Genomic DNA, 12,356 nt, shown 5'->3' with positions numbered 1-12,356 from the left:
AATCAAATATTCATTGATTATCTTCTCTTTTAAATATATCTTCTCTTTTAAATATAAAGATATTTTTTTAGACAAAGAACACTTCAACAGTATTCAATATTATCTTGAAATTTTTTTTTGTTTGTCATGCTTATATCGAAACTTATTTGATTGTTGAATATTTAAATTATTCTCATGTGAACTTTTTGAATCTTAAAAATTTTATGTGTAGTGATTATATATATTTGATGTCAAAGTTTATGAAATTTATGTATAATAGTTAATTACTTCTTAAACTCAATGTTGATTTAATGCACTTGAAGTTGCATAAATCAATTAGTGCTCATTGTTTTTGTCGTGCACCAATAGTTGCACAAATTAAAACATCTTTTCTCTTACAATAACAATTTGATAGAGAATGTTTGAAATATTATATTATATATTGAGCATATGTTTCTATTAAAAAAATGGTGAATTTTGATCAAATAATTTAATAGCATTCCCTGAAGTGAATGTTAAAATATTTAGTTAGATCAAAATTATGTTAATAGAGAAAAAGGGTTTATTTGATTAGAACCATATGAGAATTTTATTTTCTAAATATGTTTGGAAAAGATACAATAATCTTGTACTTGTCGTACATTAAGAGTCTGTTTGAAAAAAATTAAAATCCTTAACGATGAAAAGGAGAGTAATGTATGAAAGGAAACTTTGATAAATTATTTGTATCTCTCGAAGAGATCATAGTTTTTATTTTAACCTTATAAATATGATATTATTTGGATATCACAAATTACTTACAATCGAGACGGTTATTCTTTTTGCCCATTTATGTATGGATGAAATATTTGAATTTCCTTTTAATCTCTTGGAGAGAATAAGAATAATTGATATTTACGTGTTGCATATAGTAAATCTTTGCATATTATACTTAAAACTAAACAATACATCTTCAAGATTTGATAGTCTTAATTGATAATCTTGATATACTTTACTATCTTTGTAAATTTATCAAAGAGAAGTTTAGTAAATTGGAAAGGTATATGTTGCAATCGATATCATATTTAGAGAGATTGATTATAAGAATAATACATGATATGCATATATTATATATAATCTTCTGTGGGTAGATATATAAAAAATTTATCTACTTTTACTTCTCAATTATATTACACACACATTCGTGTAATTGATATATATGCAACAATTAACTTGAAGTTCATTGATCCAAATATAATTTTATTTGACATGAGACTCATTTTGGGTTAATAAAGAAAGATTGAAAATATAGATTGACATCCATTGAAGAACTAGAAGATCATTTCATGTAATAAATTGTCAAGGGTCTCTTGTTCTCAACAAGTTAATTATCAAACTCTCACTAACAAAATTTGAAATTGAAACTCTCATGCTTTTGGAAGAGATTCATGGCTTATTAATTCTTGTTGGTGCATCTTATTAATGGTCATAGATATACTTATTATTTTGTTTTAAGAATGCTAGTGAATTTGCATCCCAAACATTTGATAATTGATTGAGACAAGTGAACAAACATCTTGTAGCTTATGTTTGAATAGAAAAGCTTCTAAATCTGTATGAGATCATGTTTAAGATGATGGAATAATTAAACTCCTGATGGATGATATATTTACTATGCAATTTGGTAGTTGTCATTAATGAGACAATTTTTCCAACATTAGGGGGAGAAATTAAGAAAATGTTGGAAAAATAAATTAAATAAAATGCATAAGTATTGTCTCATTTTGATCATCATACAGATTACTTTGAACTAGGAGTTCAAAAGATATCTCATTTGGAATAAAATGATATCAAATCAAACGTAGATGCATTTACAGAACATTTCTAATTGTAAGAAAGTGATCGAGTTATAGTGGTTACAAAGATACCATCTAAGAATGATATCCTACTGCAACAAATTGTCAATACTACGCGCTTGAAGTGTGATAAGCAAATGTGAGTTCCAAAGAGAAAGATCCTTGAAGAAGAAATAGTCAATCAATGATCAACTAAGAACATGGATATTCTAGAAGAAATCCTGAATATAAGTACTCATAAGAATCTTAAAGTAAAAAAAGGATGGTAAAGAGATCTCGATAAAATTATATGTCATGACAAGAAATGGAACCATACTTAAATAAATTGACAACATTTTTGCATATAAAGTTGCTACGATATTGTTTATGAAAATAAGTAATATCACTACTACAAAAACTGACTCTCTTGACAATTTTAAATAAGTATATCACTGTTGAAGTGTAGTTTGTCTAAAAGAATATCTTTTAAATTAAAAGAATGATATATTTAAGAGAAGATAATCAATGAATATTTGATTCTCCTACATTTATGGAATCCCTCTATTTATCTCCAAGATATAAAATAAGTTCATCTTCTTTAGGGATCTTATATATTTTAGAAGATACAAGTTGGGTTATATATGTTCTCTGAAGAGGATTGAAACGTGTGCGAAAAGATAGAGAAAAAAGGCTTGGGTGCTGATTACGAAGACTGATCTTCTGATTGGTGATTGAAGCGGCTGCGACTGAAACGAAAGGAGGAGCCTGACCATCAGACGCTGTCGACGGGAGTCTTTTTTATTCTAGGGGGAGCCTGGAGTCTGATGTTAATTCACAAGTCATATAGTTATAGTATTGGGATATACTTAAGCTATACTGATGTTTTGATGTTTATGGTGACTATTAATAAAATTACTCATATGAGCTGTTCGCAGCTCCTTAGACGTAGGCAATATTGGCCGAACTGGGTTACCAAAGTCTCATGTGTTATTCTCTTATGCTGTCTCACTAGTTATCACGTATATTATTAGCTGTAGTCATAACTGAAGGGTCCTTGATTATCTTTTACTGTTTTTCAAAGTTGCTCACGATATTGTTTATGAAAATAAGTAATATCACTACTACAAAAACTGACTCTCTTGATGGTTTTAAACTGTCAAGAATAAGAATGATTATTCTTGACAGTTTTAAAACTGTCGTTGAAATCAATGTTAAGAAAGGCAAATTTCTTGACAGTTGTAAAAAACAACAAGAATTGTGAACGTTTACAGTTTATAACCGTCAAGTATTCAATTTTTCATGACAGTTTAGAACCGTCAAGAGTATAAGTTTTAATGACAGTTCAGAACCGTCAAGAACGTGAGTATGAATGACAAAAACCGTCAACAATACAAATATTCACGACATTTTAAAATCGTCAAGAGTGTATTTTTTCATGACATTTATTAACCGTCACTAAAGTGATTGTTTATGACATTTTGTATTCGTCAAGAGTATTCTTTTTCATGACATTGGGGAACTGTCGAGAGTATACTTTTTAATGACATTTGGAAACCGTCAAGAATTTCGTTGTTTATGACATTTGCAAACCGTCAAGAAATTTATTGTTCATGACATTTCAGAACCGTCAAGAAATTTTCCATTTTTTTTAATTTTAATTTATTTATGTTATTGTTCTTGTATTATGCTCCCATTGGTTCAAGAATTCAACTACATAAAAACGACAAATATTCATCAAATGGCAACTCAACATCATCTATTCATATCATTTCCAAAACTTTGCATCATATTCATATATCATTTACAAAACCAATATATATATAAACAATTTCAGTAAATTTCTAAGAATTGAACTAAACATCATCTAATTAACTAACCTAGCCCAAAAGTATATCATCCCCAATACATAAAGTTTCATAATGGCAACCCCCTACATATGAACAATTCACCTATCAACAATTCACCTAAACCCTATACCTCAACAAAGTCTTAAAAGTATATCAATCAACCCCCCTCTCCCTCTCCCTCCATATGAACATTTCAAAAAATCAGCCACAAAAAATAAAGTTTCGTGTTTCAGAGATGACAAATAAGTCCTAGATCATATGTACGAACCCAAAAACTCAGCCAACTTAACCCGCACCTCATCTAACTCGGTCTGTGAGTATGGTTTTCGTGTATCAATCTGTAGACATGCAAAATAAATGAATGAGTATTCATGAAAATTATTATACCCACAAAAGAAATAGTTTCATATATGACATACCGAATTCGAGATGACAATGCTTCCCCTATTTACAATTTCTCTCATATACTTCATGACATATCCACACGCAGTGCTCCCGACTTGTAGTGGACACTATAAAAACAACAAATTAGAATAACAGACTAATCTTAATTGCTAGTAATCTAGAAAATACAATGAATTTAAATATTTATACTTGCCTTTACTATTCGCCATAAAGATTGTTTCCTGCTTTTATTAATATTCTTTTGCGAGTGATTTATCGCTATTCCTCTGTTTTGCCAAGATAAGATTGCACACATCTTAGAATATTGTACATGCAATAGAATTAACAGCACTACATGATATAGAAGATGAAACTTACGTGTCAGTTACATATCTTGTAGTTGCTTTGGATGTCGTCCTTAGAGAGTCAAGGTAAAACACTGTATCCTCATACGCATTTATGGCAAGCAGTGCCCAATGACCCCTAATTATACAAAAATGTAAGTACTATTTTATTGTCAATGCAACCAATACCCTAATTGAACTTACTCGGGATTAAAAGGAGCAAGAACTACTGGGTTTGCTTTTGACACCATCAATCTACTACATAAGTTTCGAATTCGAGATTCTTGTGTGTTTCCAGAAGAGATTGGGGATGGATCTCGAAGACATACTGCACATTTTCTTTCGAACCAAGAACAGATGAATACAAGTATCTACAAAATATATAAATTCGTAAAAGAGATACATAAATTTAGATGCAAAGAAATAAAATTGACTTACATCATATAGGTCACCAATGTAAACGTTTTGACTTCGTTCATGTTACAAAGATCAATGATATCCTCTCGAAGCACAGAACTCTTTTGACTAATGCCAAATGTCAGCGGGTAGTGAAAAAGTGATGCTGGAATCTTTCTCCATTACCTTCTCAGCATATCTGAGAATCGACTTCAACGCTAATGGCAAAGTTGATGTCGACCACATACAACTTCTTTTTTCATAGGCATTTTTATTAAGTCTTTCTCCTAATTCAAGAACATCCACATTCAGTAAGACGTACAATATTAGACATTCTAGTTTAATAGTGGATTACATACCTTCAAGACGTCAAACTCTGGTTCATTCATCTTCATCACCTCTTTCCCTTTCTTTTCATTCTCTTTTGGTTTGTTGATCGATTCCACTTCTATTCTCTTACCCTTCTCTTCAATCCCCTCTAACATTATTGGCCTTGAACAACTCCCGTGTGCAGACAATGGTGTAGACAAGTTTGAGCGAATTTGTGCCTTTAATTCACTAACTCGCCTTCGAAGTTCTTCATTCTCAATTAGAGTGTTCTCCTCATCTTTTGATGTTTTCTTAACTGAATGAAAGTACGTTGTCGAAGTAACGTATCCACCAACCCCACGCACACGACCATTGTGCTTTTTTGTACCCAATGCTTGGGTTAACATATCATTCGAATAGTGTCTATTCACAGACGATGAATCTGTATTCATTGATATCTCATCCTAAAAAGATAGCAAAATTAATGTAAGTTATAGAAATGCTTGCTTATGTAATAGATAATTGAAATGTGTGGTTTGCATGTAATGACTTACTATTTTATGGACGACTTGCTGAATGTCGTCGTTGTTGTACTGTCCTTGTTTGTTAACTCAAGCTTTCTTCCACATTTTAGCTCGATCAATATCAACTTCATTTGAACCCTCATTCTTCATTCGAAAACATGGAGTTCAAGTGGTAAACATATTAGCTTGTATTCCATTTTAGCTATATTGCTACTGATTCCAGAAAAAGAATCAAACTTGTTTATGTAAAAATAAAAAATGCAAACAGTAACAACAACTTGCTAAACAACAGCCGTTCTATGGAGACATGGTATGTTCAAAACTATTTTCAGAAACCAGCCATGTATATCTATTCAAAATTCACTCAAGTTCAGTATATCCTCCAAGTAACAGTCTAATTAATCAAAATAAACCAAATAGAACTCTAAAACTAGTGCATAATGTGAGAAAGGAAGAAGGGGAGAAGTAAAAAAGACATCAGATCATTTGTCACCCACATGCTCCCAATAAGCAGAACATTTGCATCAACCAAATGAACCAAATTATAGAGACAAACTATAGAAACAAGAATTCCACAGATTTCTAATATTACAAACAAAAGAACATGAGAATCAAGGGGCTGTATTATACAACTATAGTTGCCAACGCATCCACAAAAACAAATAAAGCAAACTTACAACTTTTTATGAAACTCCACAAACTATACAAAATTTGAAATAAACCATCTAATGACAAAGCCTTACAAGAAACAAACAACCCCCCACCCCACCACTTAAGCAAATAGGAGCATTACACCAGATATCAAACCAAACAAGAAGGAAATAATATTAAACAGACATCCCAAAAATCTAATCCCTTATGATATGGTCTAAAACAAATTCTATAAAGTTTCTTCGGCAACAAAGAAAGAACAAACTACAAAAATGGGAGTTTCCTCCTTAAGCATCTAAACATCTTACCATTTCCTCCTTAAGATTGGAGTACTCTTTCCTTGAGATTATATGATTGTATTTGTTCTTCGATCATCTATCTTGTTGTAATCGTCTTTTTTTCTATATCCAAATGTATTTGTTAATGAGAAAGTAGCAAATATTCTTCCAAATGATTTTCATGTATAAAAGTTATTCATACCTGAAAGGTCTCAGATAACCTTGACCTTACAAACTCTTCCCAGTGATTTTGCTCAATGAAGGAATTCTTTTCAGGTGGAACTTGAAGCAGTTGTGGTTCATCTTTATGCGGGATGATGAATTTCGTTGTTAGCCGGTTCTTAAACTGACGAAACGAAATACCTGCAATTTGGAGAACGTTTTTCCTAGATCTTGGATCAATGATGAATGCAGCCTAAATAATTAAAAGTACTTAATCAAGTGTCCATACAGCAAGAACATTCTCAATATAATAAGCACATTAAAGTTATATATACCTCAACTGTAGTGAATATCTTATCTTTCAGTTCTGTAGGCACACTTTTCCAAGACGTATATGTGATAGGAACATGATAATAGGTTGCAGACCTTATGAAAGACTTTAACTTGGCTCCATTTTCACCAATAGGTGCTCCGTCTTCATTGTACCTCACTACCTTCTTGTCTCCCAAACTTCTAATGTGAGTTACATCAAACATAATAGTAAGTCCTCGTCGTCACTTCAACTCTTTTGGGATTTCATTTCTAGTATCAATCTCTTCAACTGTTGCATTCAACTCTCCGACAACAAGTTCTTCATTAAAATCGTCCATATGATATTATGCGAAGGCTGTCAATTAAAATGAAGAAACAATTAGCATGATATACAAATTTTAAACAATAAATAATGAAATGAGATAAATGAACATAATAAAATTATGGTCTAGTTGTTTGAAATTTTGAAAACATACCATTATAATATTATATAGGTATCCATGTGCCTTCACAATTTGGTCATACGTACGTTGAGATATTGTCATCCAAGTCATTGTTTAAATCGACATCTGGCATATCATTGAATATTCCTTCATACCGAAGTATTTTATCACCAAGTTCGTTGTCATTATATCTATTTTTAAAGTCTCTTTGTGGTGGAGTGAGTACAACTGACCATCTAACATCACTTGGATCCTCAACATAAAGCACTTGCTTTGCTTGGCTTGCTAGTATAAATGAGTCTAACTTGTGTCCTACTCTATTTAAATCAACTAAAATATAACCAAGTTCATTGATTCGAACACCACCACTATTCTGAACCCAATCACATTTAAACATCGGAACATTAAACGTATTACAATTGAGTTCCCATATCTCTTGTATCACTCCATAGAATGACATATCTCCAATGATGGAATTTTTATCTTTAGAACTAGACACTTGCATTGTTTTTGCAACTAAGCTAACTCCACTGTTTTGTACACTTCGATCCTTCTCAGAAGATTTTGTGTAATAGCGACGTTCGTTTATTGCATAACCACTATATGTAATAACAAAAGGATGAGGGCCATGAGCAATCCACCTTAAGTTATCTAAAACTTCAGTATTTCCAACTTCAAGCTCAGTTGATACCTACCATGAGAATTCTTATTTCAAGTTCAACACATAACATGTATAACTAAATTACAAGGTTCATCACTATACCTCTTCTCGTAGCCAATGTATAAACGTTCGGTTATGTTCCTCTTGAAGTCATTTATGGTTTTTAGACTTATTCTGATATTGTAGTTGCAAAGCCTTTATATGTTTTCTTTGTAGTCATCATCCAAACATTGTAATATAGTTAGATAAATTATATAAAAGTCAATGAAACAATGAAGAAAGCAATGAATAAACTTACTCCATATATGGTTGGACATCAATTGTATTTTCCAAGACATATCGATGAGCTTGATGTAGAAGTTCTTGTTCAGGTTTGAATGGAACTCTTATGGACAACGGCCTACCAATATTTGAAGTGTCTAAATAATCTTGTGACTTGTGAGTCCTAAGCCCATTGGGATCTACTCCAGATATGAAATCATAACAAAATTCCATAGCTTCTTCTATTAAATAACTTTCAACAATACAACCTTCTTGACGATATCTATTCCTCACAGAGTTTTTGATGACTTTCATGAATCTTTCAAAAGGATACATCCATCGAAGATATATAAGGCCACAAAGTTTGACTTCCTTAACTATATGTACTGTGAAATGAATTATGATTGTGAAGAATGAAGGGGGAAAATACTTTTCATATAAACACAATGTTACCACAATATCTTCTTCTAACTTGTCTAATTGTTGTGCATCTAACACCTTGTTGCATACAGAATTGAAAAAGATGCACAACCTAGTTATTGCATAATGAACATGTTTCGGTAGCACCGATCTTATTGCAATGAGAAACAACTGTTGTATGAGCACATGACAATAATGAGATTTTAAACTATTAAGTTTTAAATCTTTCATTGACACAAGGTTTCTAATATTGGAAGAGTAACCTTTGGGAACCTTTATTTTTGACAAAGTCTTCAAAACACATCGTTTTTCTTCCTTTGTAAAAGTATAACACGCAAGAGTAATTAATATTTTCTTCTCACTACTGATAGGGGCAAGCTCCGGTCGAAGTTTTAGATCAACTAAATCGCGTTTAGCATTCAACACATCCTTACTTTTACCAGGAATATCAAGAAGCGTACCTAAGATATTCATGCAAATATTTTTTTCGATGTGCATCACATCTAAACAATGTCTAACATGAAGATCTTTCCAGTATGGCAACTCAAAAAAGGAAGATAACCTATTCCAACAAATCTTTTCACTTCTGTTCATCGATAGGTTCTTATGTATCTTCTTTCCTTTAGGAAATTCCAGATCTTTCAATTTCAAGTACACATCCTCCCCAGAAAGTGATTCTGGAATTGTACCAAGTTCTTTTTTACCATTGAATGACTTTTTTTGTCGTCGGTACGGAAGATCGCTGCTAAAAATCTTCGATTTCCTAGGTATGCTATTTTCTTCCCATGTCGTAACCTTATAGAATTTGTATTATCTCCATAAATTGGGCATGCCTTATACCCTTTAACACAACATCCACTGAGGTTACCATATGCAGGAAAATCATTAATTGTCCATAACAAAACTGACCTTAAGTTGAATACTTTTTCTCGATAAACATCATAACATTCAACACCATTTTCCCATAAAAGTTTTAAGTCTTCAATTAGTGGTGCTAAGTATGTGCCTATATCATCCCCGGTTGTTATGGTCCTGAAATTAGCATTGATAGCATCATGTACTTTCTTTTCATACACAACCATGGTGGAAGATTATAAATAATCATCACTATCAACCAACAACTGTATTTAGAACTCATGTCACCGTGAGGATTTACTCCATCAACTGACAATGCTAAACGAAAATTTCTAGGTTCAGAACCAAAGTCTGGCTATTTAAAGTCTACTAACTTCCATGTTGGAGAGTCTGTTGGATGTCGTAACTTACCATCCTCAATTCTTTCACTAGCATGCCAAATCAGGTTTTCAGCACATTCAATACTTTTAAATAGCCTTTTGAATCGTGGAATGGGTGGAAAGTACCATATCACTTTTGAGGGAATTTGTTTTCTCTCTTCATTTCTATCCTTAACGTTTTTCCACCTCGATTAACCACATTCAGGACATTCAGTTGCATTAGCAAATTGTTTCCTATAAAGACAACAATTATTAGGGCATGCATGAATCTTTTCATATTCCATTCCTAATGCACCTAATGTTTTCTTTGCTTTGTACAATGACTTTGAAAGTTCATTGGTAGTTGGCAGAATTTCCTTCAAAGTTTTAAGTAATTTTGAAAAACTGGTATCACTTCATCCATACCTAACTTTTAAATTATACAATTTAACTAGAGTAGACAACTTGGTGTACTTTTTGCATCATTCGTACAATGGTTTTTCAGCATCAATAAGCAACTTCTCAAATCCATTTGGGTCTTTTGAATACTCCTTATGAGCAACTTCAATCATTTCTTTTACACTTACAAAATCATTCTCTTCACATGTATGTGTGTCAAACTTTGAAGATTCTCCATAGAAAGATGAGTTAGGAAGTTCTTCACCATGCCAAAACCAAATTTTATAACTTTCATCAATACCATTAACATATAAATGATCTCGAACAATATTTCTACAATGCTTTTCACAATTCCCACATTTCAAACAAGGACAACGAATGTAGGAGGTACTTGTATTCAAAAATCCAAATTTGATGAAATTTTCCACACCCAGCTCATATTCTTTGGATAATCTACTTTTGTGCATCCATGATTTATCCACAATTTTAAATCTATTGACAAATAAAGTAAATTAAATTAGTTGAAAAAGTCTTGTTGAGATAATTAAAAGAGAAAACAAATATGGAGATTGAACAACATTCGCTTAATAAGACTAAATAATCTATATACATAATTGTGGTAACAAAAAAGGTTAATTAATAGGAATAATGAGTACAAATACAACTAATTCATAAGGATGAACAAACTAATTCTACAACTTAAGTAGTTCCTTTCCTAACAAATACACCAAGGATAATAATTCAAACACTTTACTCAGTAAAATACTTAAGTAAATCTAAGACACGTATCTAAGGAAGAAATAAATCAAATTCATATTACAATTCTATCAAGTCTCAATTGGTATTGATCATCTGATAGGAACTAAGGAATGTTGCTTTGCTTAATTGCTGCAAATGGATAACTAAGTCAGCTTTTCCCCTAAACCATCTCTTGTTGCATCTTTTCTATTTTTCTCCTTCAAACAAAAATATATCATTAAACTCTTCCAAAAATATCTTCATTCACAAAAATATCTTCATTCACTCTTTTGTTTTTCTCCGAAACAAAAAAGATTAATATATTTAAAATGTCAAACGTTATATCTTTTGTCTATACCATAGTTCATTTATCCCCTAAGTCTATTATATCCACACAAAATCTATTATATCCACACAAGATCTGTTATATCCACACAAGATCTATTATATCCACACAAGATCTATTATATCCACACAAGATCTCCAAAATGATATTTGTTCTATATCATAGTTCATTTATCCTAACCTACTACACTTTTCTAATCCCATATAAGTCAGAAACAATAAAGCTACAATTGACTTTTGAGCCTCATCTTCCAAGCTAATAGACTAAACACTGCAAACCTAATTAGTTTCTTTCATAATTTCAAATGTAACACTTTTTATTATTTAGAGGACATTTTGCAAAACAAATACCTCTAAAGTTGAACGGTAATTACAATTATAGATCAAAATTTTTAAGTGTTAATTAGGTTATGGTTTGAGAATAATTTTGTGGAGTAATGAAATAGATTTAAGTAAGGAAAAGGTGAAGAAAGGGATGAATGATGTTAGGGTAAGTGGCAACATAATCCAATAATATTGCCAATCGCTACTGTACTACAAACATGTCGAATTAAAACTCAAATACACAACCTAAAATATATATATATATATATATATATATATATATATATATATATATATATATATATATGATAAATTACCAGAATCTGGCGACGTTGGGTAAGCTTTTCAGATGGAATTGTGGCGGCACACGTGGTTGTGAAGAATCAACAGATTCGGCGGAGGGGTTCTTTGGCAGAGGCGTTCTTCGACGTTCTTCGGCCCAGGGGTCGTGGGTCGACGACGTTCTTTGAGTTCTTCGGTGGAGGGGTCATGGTTCTTCGAGTTCTTTGGCATTATTCGACAGAGGAGTCGTGGGTCAACAGCATTCTTCA

This window comes from Cucumis melo, chromosome 1 (genome assembly GCF_025177605.1).
Source record: "Cucumis melo cultivar AY chromosome 1, USDA_Cmelo_AY_1.0, whole genome shotgun sequence".
In the NCBI taxonomy this organism is placed as follows: Eukaryota; Viridiplantae; Streptophyta; class Magnoliopsida; order Cucurbitales; family Cucurbitaceae; genus Cucumis; species Cucumis melo.
The sequence above is the reverse complement of the archived record's forward strand: the minus strand, read 5'-3'. Positions refer to the sequence as shown.